Below are 10,171 nucleotides of genomic sequence, written 5' to 3'. Positions count from 1 at the left end.
ACAAGTGCCATCGTAAACTTATTACATATTTTTTTTTTTCAACAAGTCGGCCGTCTCCCACCGAGGCAGGGTGACCCAAAAAAGAAAGAAAATTCCCAAAAAGAAAATGCTTTCATCATCATTCAACACTTTCACCACACTCACACATAATCACTGTTTTTGCAGAGGTGCTCAGAATACAACAGCTTAGAAGCATATACGTATAAAGATACACAACATATCCCTCCAAACTGCCAATATCCCAAACTCCTCCTTTAAAGTGCAGGCATTGTACTTCCCATTTCCAGGACTCAAGTCCGACTATATGAAAATAACCGGTTTCCCTGAATCCCTTCACTAAATATTACCCTGCTCACACTCCAACAGATCGTCAGGTCCCAAGTACCATTCGTCTCCATTCACTCCTATCTAACACGCTCACGCACGCTTGCTGGAAGTCCAAGCCCCTTGCCCACAAAACCTTCTTTACCCCCTCTCTCCAACCCTTTCGAGGACGACCCCTACCTCGCCTTCCTTCCCCTATAGATTTATATGCTTTCCATGTCATTCTACTTTGATCCATTCTCTCTAAATGACCAAACCACCTCAACAACCCCTCTTCTGCCCTCTGACTAATACTTTTATTAACTCCACACCTTTTCCTAATTTCCACACTCCAAATTTTCTGCATAATATTTACACCACACATTGCCCTTAGACAGGACATCTCCACTGCCTCCAACCGTCTCCTCGCTGCTGAATTTACCACCCAAGCTTCACACCCATATAAGAGTGTTGGTACTACTATACTTTCATACATTCCCTTCTTTGCCTCCATAGATAACGTTTTTTGACTCCACATATACCTCAATGCACCACTCACCTTTTTTCCCTCATCATTTCTATGATTAACCTCATCCTTCATAAATCCATCCGCCGACACGTCAACTCCCAAGTATCTGAAAACATTCACTTCTTCCATACTCCTCCTCCCCAATTTGATATCCAATTTTTCTTTATCTAAATCATTTGATACCCTTATCACCTTACTCTTTTCTATTTTTCACTTTCAACTTTCTACCTTTACACACATTCCCAAACTCATCCACTAACCTTTGCAATTTTTCTTTAGAATCTCCCATAAGCACAGTATCATCAGCAAAAAGTAACTGTGTTAATTCCCATTTTGAATTTGATTCCCCATAATTTAATTCCACCCCTCTCCCGAACACCCTAGCATTTACTTCTTTTACAACCCCATCTATAAATATATTAAACAACCATGGTGACATTACACATCCCTGTCTAAGACCTACTTTTACCGGGAAGTAGTCTCCCTCTCTTCTACACACCCTAACCTGAGCCTCACTATCCTCATAAAAACTCTTTACAGCATTTAGTAACTTACTACCTATTCCATATACTTGCAACATCTGCCACATTGCTCCCCTATCCACTCTATCATATGCCTTTTCTAAATCCATAAATGCAATAAAAACTTCCCTACCTTTATCTAAATACTGTTCACATATATGCTTCAATGTAAACACTTGATCTACACATCCCCTACCCACGCTGAAACCTTGCTCATCCGCAATCCTACATTCTGTCTTTACCTCTAATTCTTTCAATTATAACCCTACCGTACACTTTTCCTGGTATACTCAATAAACATATGAGGATTATAATTGAAATTTTGGTTGAATAAGAAGCATACAGCTATTCACAGTTTAATGTCACATAAAAAGAAACTTCCATAGTCAGAGTGTGTGTGTGAAATCAAATAAAAAATTAGTTATTTTGACAGTTGAATGAAAATGCAAAACATACTAAAAACACCTGGCCACTATTACAATTACAAATAAATAAGAAAAAGTTAATCAATACTATACAACATAAATATATAATAATTTTTGTTTTAACATATTGGCCATTTCCCACCTAGGCAGGGTGACCCAAAAAGAATGAAAAACCTAAAAAGAGTATACATAATTGTTATGTGATATAAATGCATTCTTGTGTATAAATTACAAAATACATTACACAGTATATACATAAAAGAGGGAATCTAAATAATTATAAATTCTTATGTTGTTACCATTATCTTGATTATATATAAAATATATCCTATAAGAACTAAAAAATTCTAACAACTATCAGGTACAGATATTTGTAATTTATCTTCTTTCTGTTTTAAAACAGCCATCTGCATAGCACTTAGGAATCTGGGTAATGAGACCACAGGTGAGTCAGCATGAAGAGCATGTGCAAGAAAGGGGATCTTCCGCAGTGTGCGTCCGCTAAAACCCACACTTTGTCTGAAAAGGAAAAAACAATAATAATACTTTGGCAAATCAAGGTAGTAGGTTGGTAGACAGCAACCACTCAGGAGGTACTACAGTCCTGCCCAGTGAGCAAGCCATGCACGTCGTAGGAGGCAACTAAAATGCTGGGAGCAAGAGACTAGTAAGCCCTTCTCCTGTACAGTAGGGCCCTGCTTTACGGTGTTTCGCCTTGCGGCGTTCCGCTAATACGGTGATTTCAAATTATGACCAAAACTTTCTATATGGCGAGCAGTCTTTCAAATGTGGAGTGCGCCACCCAGTTTGTTTACATTCTCCATGAGCACATACATCTATTATTTAACCCTTTGACTATTTCAGGCCCCTCTCTGAAACTGTCATTCTATGTCGCTCAATTTAAAAAAAAAAAAAAAAAAATTCTTATGAAATGATAGAGAATCTTTTCCCGATGGTAATGACACCAAAAGTTCGAAATTTGGTCGAAAACTCATGGAATTATGCTCCCGCGAATTTAGCGGTCTCGGCGACATATGCGTATCGGCGATTTCGCCGACTTTGAGCCCTATTTTCAGCCAATTCCATTGTTCCAGTTGACCAAACTCATAGCTATTTCTTTAGAACTCCATTTTATCTATCAGCTGAGTACAAGAAACCTCCCATTTACTAATTTGGACTACCCAATATGGTGGTCAGAAATTGGCAATTTGGCCAATTTCACGCAAACTAAAAAAGATGCCAATTTCAAAATAGGGTCCAGAATAAACAAGGTAGACATTCGTGGCACTAAAATAACATATGCTCTGTTCATTAGTCACATCTCTAGGCCCCTCTTATATTATTATTGCTTTCTATTTTGATTTTTTATTCATACAAAAAAATACAAAATTTACTGTTATGCAGACTACTGCATTATTGTAAAAATTGTATAAATAATATCAGTGCACTAGTGAAAGAATATTAGACTCCCCAGTTAACGTGTATTGGACGTGTGGTGTGATTTATTTACTCCTGAACATTGGTAAAAATCGAACATTTCCGCTACTTTGAGCTCAGTTTCAAGGTCGTTTTCATCGTCAACGTAATGAAAATCATCTCTATTTCTGTAATAAGTTTACCATTTTATCACCTAAGACCATGAAAAAGCGAATACAACGATAAATACTATACGAAAATACACCTCAAAGTCGGCGTTTTATTCCAAAAAAGCGATCAGTTTTTTTTTCTCATTATGCAATGTGTGCTGCAGGATTTTTTTTATGTGGTACACACTGACCACACAGACCCATTCTCTCACATGTGGGCCTACCAGCTTTCTCCCGCTTGATTTGAAGCCGCTAGAATTATTGAGTATATATACGTCAGAAACATTGGCTCGTAAGACGTATTTATACGTCGAAAACAGTCAAAGGGTTAATAATAATCACTCTTGGGCACATTAAATGTCTTATTTTGCATTAATATAGACATTTTCACTAATCCATCTATGATATTTTCTTCAAAATTATACAAGAAACATGTTACATAGTATTTAAACATTTTATGTTTATATACTATGGAGGTGTGGTAGCCAGGCAGAGGGAAAAGATTATGTCACCCACCTTAACCCTTTCAGGGTTTCGGACGTACTAGTACGGCTTACGCACCAGGGTTTTTGACGTACTAGTACAGTGGAACCTCAAAAATCCAACGTTTCACATATCGAACATTTCGAAAATAGGACCATTTTTTCGGACAAACTGTGTCCCTATTATCAAACGTGCCCCTATTTTCGGACTGCCGGGTACGGGATATGTCCGCGGGCCCACTCTGTCCGCGTCCCCGCGCAGGCGCCGTGAGCAGTCTAGCTTTGTTTATGCTTGAGTGAACACTAACCTGCGCTCTCTGATAAGCCAAACAGCAATATAACAAGCAAAAGCGACACAGAATCAAGAACAAGGAGATAATATAACAACACTATGTAGGGACCATCTGCAGATCCTCCACAAAAGTCACAAAACTCCCATACTACTTAATCTAAGTTTAGCATTAGAAAATCCCCGACTGTGACAGTGCACAGATACCAGTACAAATTAGGTCAGAAGCTACAGCTCAGGACCTGAGTTTCTCCGAGTGTCCATGCGACACACAACCTCAGTACAACGTCGAAAATCACTAAGTCTAGACTATGTTCTGTGAACAGAGTTACACAGAACCAACAATAAGAAAGTGAAAGAGACAATCTTCCAACAAGGGAGAAGAGTAGAGGGACCTCTTGCTAGAAGCATGTCAAACAGACCATAGCAAGCGCAGCCCAGGCAGACTACTCTAGGTGAGGTGTGATCACCCCCCCTGATCACGTGACTCTCTGTGGATTGCTGCTGCCCAGCAACACAGAGAAGCCGGCAGCGTAACGAGCAGAGAGAAAACACAGTAGTTAGACAATGTTGTCAGCTACTTAACGCTCGAACTATGAGCACTGAATAATATATAAATGTTACATCCTACCTAATAATATAACTAAGTCAAATAATAATATAAAGCAATATACAGTGGACCCCCAGTTTACGATCAGCTCCCAATTATGTAAGTTTATTTATGTAAGTGCGTTTGTATGTGTATGCTTGGGGGTCTGAAATGGACTAATCTAATTCACAATATTCCTTATGGGAACAAATTCGGTCAGTACTGGCACCTGAACATACTTCTGGAATGAAATATCGTAAACCGGGGGTCCACTGTATTTACGATTTAGCTATTATCGCAAATATATATAAGCAATATAAAATTATATGAACAGTAATATACATTGTGACCCATTCAGAGGTTGCAATACCCTATCACTCAAAACCTCTTTCACTCCTCCCTCTCACTCTTTATATTTAGAATCTTTGATTTACCACCTGATAAAAACAAGAAATGTACATTGAAGAATGTGGCTAGACTTTAAATACAATATCAAATTTACTTGATAGAAAAACAAACATACTGAGGCTCATAAATTAAAGAAAAGATTTCTGAGATAAAAAGCAAGTACTGACCCAGCTATCTCCCATAATAACAGTGATAACTTGGTTACATCCTTGATGATCATGTTTGTACTCTCAAGGTCTCGCAGAGTGAAGAGCAGCTCACTGTCTAGAATGATGCCAATCTGAAATAATAGTTTTATAATAAAAATTAAGTTTAAGCAATTAATTTTACAAGCTAGTCAATCAAGCATGGAAGCAACTACGATAAATGATAATCATAATCACACTACCGAGGTAGGTGACCTGAAAGAGAAGAAACACCATCACTGCCAATCACTATTGTTGTCTTGCCAGTAGTGCAATGACATTAGAGCTCAGATGCCCCTCCAAACTGCAATATCCCCACCCCTCCTCCAGAATGCAAGCACTGTAGTTCCCACCTCCAGGACTCGAGTCCAGCTAACTGGTTTTCCCTGAATCCCTTCGTAAGTGTTACCTCACAGATACTCCACTAGCACGTCAAATCATAAAAACTGCTTGTTTTTACTCAATATTAATATGCTCACACATGCCTGTTTGATGTTCAGGCCCCTTACATACAAAACCTCCTCCCTCTCACTTATCCTAGGATGACCCCTACCCCACCTTTCAGTCTTCCTAGCTGTATAGTCCTTGTGGCTTAGCGCTTCTTTTTGATTATAATAATAATAATAATTCAGTCTTCCTATTTTGCTCCATTCTCTCTGAATGTCCAAACCACTTCAGTAACCCCTACTCAGCCCTCTGAATGATACCTTTAGTAACCCTGAACCTCCTCCTAATTCCTAAACTACAAATTCTCTGCATGATATTCACACCACACACTGCCCTCAGGATGACATCACCACTGCCTCCAGCCTCCTCCTCACTGCAGCATTTAAAACTCATGCTTCACACACACACAAATGTTGGTACCACTATACTCTGATACATTCCCCTTTCTGCCTCTATGGTTAACTTTTTTTTGTCTCCACAGATGCCTCAATAAACCACCCTTCCTTTCTTCTCTTGAAGTTCAACGATGAGAAATTTCAATTACTCAGATATGGTAAACATGAGGAAATTAAATCTTCATCAGAGTACAAAACAAATTCTGGCCACAAAATAGAGCGAAACACCAACGTCAAAGACCTGGGAGTGATCATGTCGGAGGATCTCACCTTCAAGGACCATAACATTGTATCAATCGCATCTGCTAGAAAAATGACAGGATGGATAATGAGAACCTTCAAAACTAGGGAGGCCAAGCCCATGATGACACTCTTCAGGTCACTTGTTCTATCTAGGCTGGAATATTGCTGCACACTAACAGCACCTTTCAAGGCAGGTGAAATTGCCGACCTAGAAAATGTACAGAGAACTTTCACGGCGCGTATAACGGAGATAAAACACCTCAATTATTGGGAGCGCTTGAGGTTCCTAAACCTGTATTCCCTGGAACGAAGGAGGGAGAGATACATGATTATATACACCTGGAAAATCCTAGAGGGACTAGTACCGAACTTGCACACGAGAATCACTCACTACGAAAGCAAAAGACTTGGCAGACGATGCACCATCCCCCCAATGAAAAGCAGGGGTGTCACTAGCACGTTAAGAGACCATACAATAAGTGTCAGGGGCCCGAGACTGTTCAACTGCCTCCCAGCACACATAAGGGGGATTACCAACAGACCCCTGGCAGTCTTCAAGCTGGCACTGGACAAGCACCTAAAGTCAGTTCCGGATCAGCCGGGCTGTGGCTCGTACGTTGGTTTGCGTGCAGCCAGCAGCAACAGCCTGGTTGATCAGGCTCTGATCCATCAGGAGGCCTGGTCACAGACCGGGCCGCGGGGGCGTTGACCCCCGGAACTCTCTCCAGGTAAACTCCAGGTTAATTCTATGGTTCACCTCATCTTAAACAGACCTGTCTGCCAACAAGTCCAATACCAAATATCTGAACATATTCACTTCTTCCATGTTCCCTCCCTCCAATCTTTTATTACCTAAATTGTTTGTTACTCTCAGTACCTTGTATCACTGCTACCTACGTCATTATATATACAGTGGACCCCCGCATAACGATCACCTCCCAATGCGACCATTATGTAAGTGCGTTTGTACGTGTATGTTTGGGGGTCTGAAATGGACTAATCTACTTCACAATATTCCTTATGGGAACAAATTCAGTCAGTACTGGCACCTGAACATACTTCTGGAATGAAAAAATATCGTTAACCGGGGTCCACTGTATAGCCATCTTTTTAACGTGCAAGATATGATACGAGACAATCATGCTCCACTACTGCTTCCCATAACACACTGTGGGTCAAGATTATGTGTAGGTGTTATAGTCATGCCAGACCAGAGTTATTTAAAGGTCTAAGATGATGCATGTTGGGAAACTTGAGTATGCCATAACTTCTGCACACATACATACAAGCTGATCAGCAAGATGTATGCATGTGCCAGGCCTAGTGTGGCATGCAAAGAGTACGTAACCTTTACGCGGAGCATGTACACACCCTCATTTACAGGCTATCTCCCCCAACCAGCGAACCAGGGGCTAAGGGTTGACGATGGGGCCCCATCGTTCAAACAGTACAAAGGTTCCAGCCAATGAGATGGTTTTGGCAATCGCAGAGGTGATGTGCGTACCACTCACCCGTCTGCCCTTGTCATTCCCATTCTAGAGCTGGTTGAAGCATGGTCTGCTCTCTAGTGGCTTCTATTCTGCCTTGCTTACTGTGGAGTGCACTTATATACTTATTGTTGTACATAGTGTATATAGTATACATACTTCTGTTCTAAATTGGTGAAGGATAATATAAGTCAAAAGTTTTTCTGCTGTGTTTATTTTGCTCCCTTTACACCCAGGATAACAGGCCTTTGGGACTCCTGGGTTGTAATACCTAGTTATGAACTTCAAAGACTTATGAGCTACATATTTTTCACAGAAGAGTAGGTAAACCAGATGCTTATAGAGTAACACATACCACTAAAGTGTTTCTTAACTTTTAGCCTTTTTTAACTTTTGTAAATTTTAAAAGTGGCACATAATATCAAATAAAAAATTAACAAAGAGCAGCTCACCCGTCTCAATTCAGCAATACAGGAATAGTAGATTTGATAAATAGCAGCTTGAGAGGGAAGCCCTACATACTGCTTTATGTCTGCACGGTCCACAAAAGCCAAGTCAAGTGTACCAGAAATATTGGATGTCGTAACAATGAGGACATTTGGGTACCTAGGATATAAGGAAAAATTATCAGATAAATCTTAAACTCCAAAGGGTAAAGGTTATATTTTCTAAAAGATGACAGAAAAGTTGGTTTTGTACAGAAAAAATAAAAGTACAATAAAAATGAAAACTTAATAAAATATTAACAAACAAAAATCAATAAATAAAATTGTTGTAGATACAGAGATAATTTTGTCATGATACTAACAATTAGAGATGGGACAATATAATTTTTTTTTTTTGCCAGTATTAACATCAATGCTTGCTTTTCATGCTGATTCTAATACTATCAAAATTAGACGATACCAACAGAGGTCCAAAATATCAAGGTTTTACTGTATTTGAATTTTGAAGGGAAGAATTTTATAGGGTAAGCCTTGCATACCTTGCTTCTGATGAATACACACTAATGGGAAGAAATACAGTGGTACCTTGACTTATGATTGCCCCAACTTAGGAGTTTTCTGAGTTACGAGCCATTGCTCGGTCAATTTTTTGTTTTGAGTTGCGAGCCAAATTCGAGTTATGAGCAGTTATTTTGCAAAAAAAAAAAAAAAAAAAAAAAAATTACTGAAAATGACATTCGGCAAGAACCCTGGCCTAAATGGCAAAATGAAAGGTGGTTTTGGGACTTGGTACTTATAAAACAATGCTAGCGCAATGTTCTCATTGGAGGTAATCATGTAATTACATGTATCTTTAGTTATACTACAAAAATATAAAGTTGCTAAATTTTTGACATTTGCAAAATATCTTGCCCTTTACTCCCACACAAATCCCAAAATATTTGGAACATTTCCAATATTCCACATGAACAATCATTTTTTTATGATTCCTGTCAATATTATTGCATTTACTTCAATAATAAAGGGTGGGCTTCATGAAATAAGTCAATTTTTTTCTGAGAAAATTGCTTGTGTTTCAGTGTTTTCCTTATGAAACTAGTGATCTAGTGCAGTTAGCCTCTCAAAAATTCCATTTTCTCTTACCCAGGATCAAAGAACATGTTATAGGAAAGAGCAATAATGATTTTATATGCTCAGACTGGTCCTGGACACTTGCCATATTATGGCCTATTTTATTCATTCTAGAGTATATCTCATGTTTCTATGTTACTTATACAGTGGAACCTCAAATATCGAACTTTCTTCGGCCCAGAAGGCTGTTCGAGTGCCTTTACCGAATGAATTTATTCCCATCAGGAATAATGTAAATTAGATTAGTCCATTTCAGACCCTCAAAAATACACTTATAAAAGCACTTACAAAAATACACTTACATAATTGGTTGTGTTGGCAGCAGTTCGATTTTTGAGGTTCCACTGTAGTGTTTATTATATCGCCTCCCGGTGGATCAGGGCCTGATCAACGAGGCTGTTACTGCTGGCCTCACACAATCCAACGTAAGAACCACAGCCCGGCTGATCCGGCACCGTCTTTAGGTATCTGTCCAGCTCCCTCTTGAAGACAACCAGGGGTCCTCCCGTAATGCTCCTTATTGCTGGTGGGAGGCTGTTGAACAGTCTTGGGCCCCAGACACTTATTGTGTTTTCTCTTAGTGTACCAGTGACGCCCCTACTTTTCACAGGGGGTATGTTTCATTGCCTGCCAAGTCTTTTGCTTTTGTATGGAGTGACTGCTGTGTGCATATTAGGGACCAGTCCCTCCAGAATCTTCCAGGTG

At 39.4% G+C, this 10,171-nt stretch overlaps 1 non-coding gene across 1 annotated transcript; it reads right to left on the bottom strand.

The window, feature by feature from the left end:
- Positions 1 to 1,696: 1,696 nt before the first annotated feature.
- Positions 1,697 to 8,515, bottom strand: LOC128706149 (uncharacterized). The gene is made up of 3 exons (XR_011391576.1): positions 8,342 to 8,515; positions 5,300 to 5,412; positions 1,697 to 2,297 (listed from the first exon to the last, which is right to left on the bottom strand). It is a non-coding gene; the product is annotated as an uncharacterized protein (transcript).
- Between the last annotated feature and the right edge of the window lie 1,656 nt (positions 8,516 to 10,171).

The sequence above is a fragment of the Cherax quadricarinatus genome, unplaced genomic scaffold (genome assembly GCF_038502225.1).
Source record: "Cherax quadricarinatus isolate ZL_2023a unplaced genomic scaffold, ASM3850222v1 Contig4266, whole genome shotgun sequence".
In the NCBI taxonomy this organism is placed as follows: domain Eukaryota; kingdom Metazoa; phylum Arthropoda; class Malacostraca; order Decapoda; family Parastacidae; genus Cherax; species Cherax quadricarinatus.
This window is presented reverse-complemented; position numbering and strand designations above follow the sequence as displayed.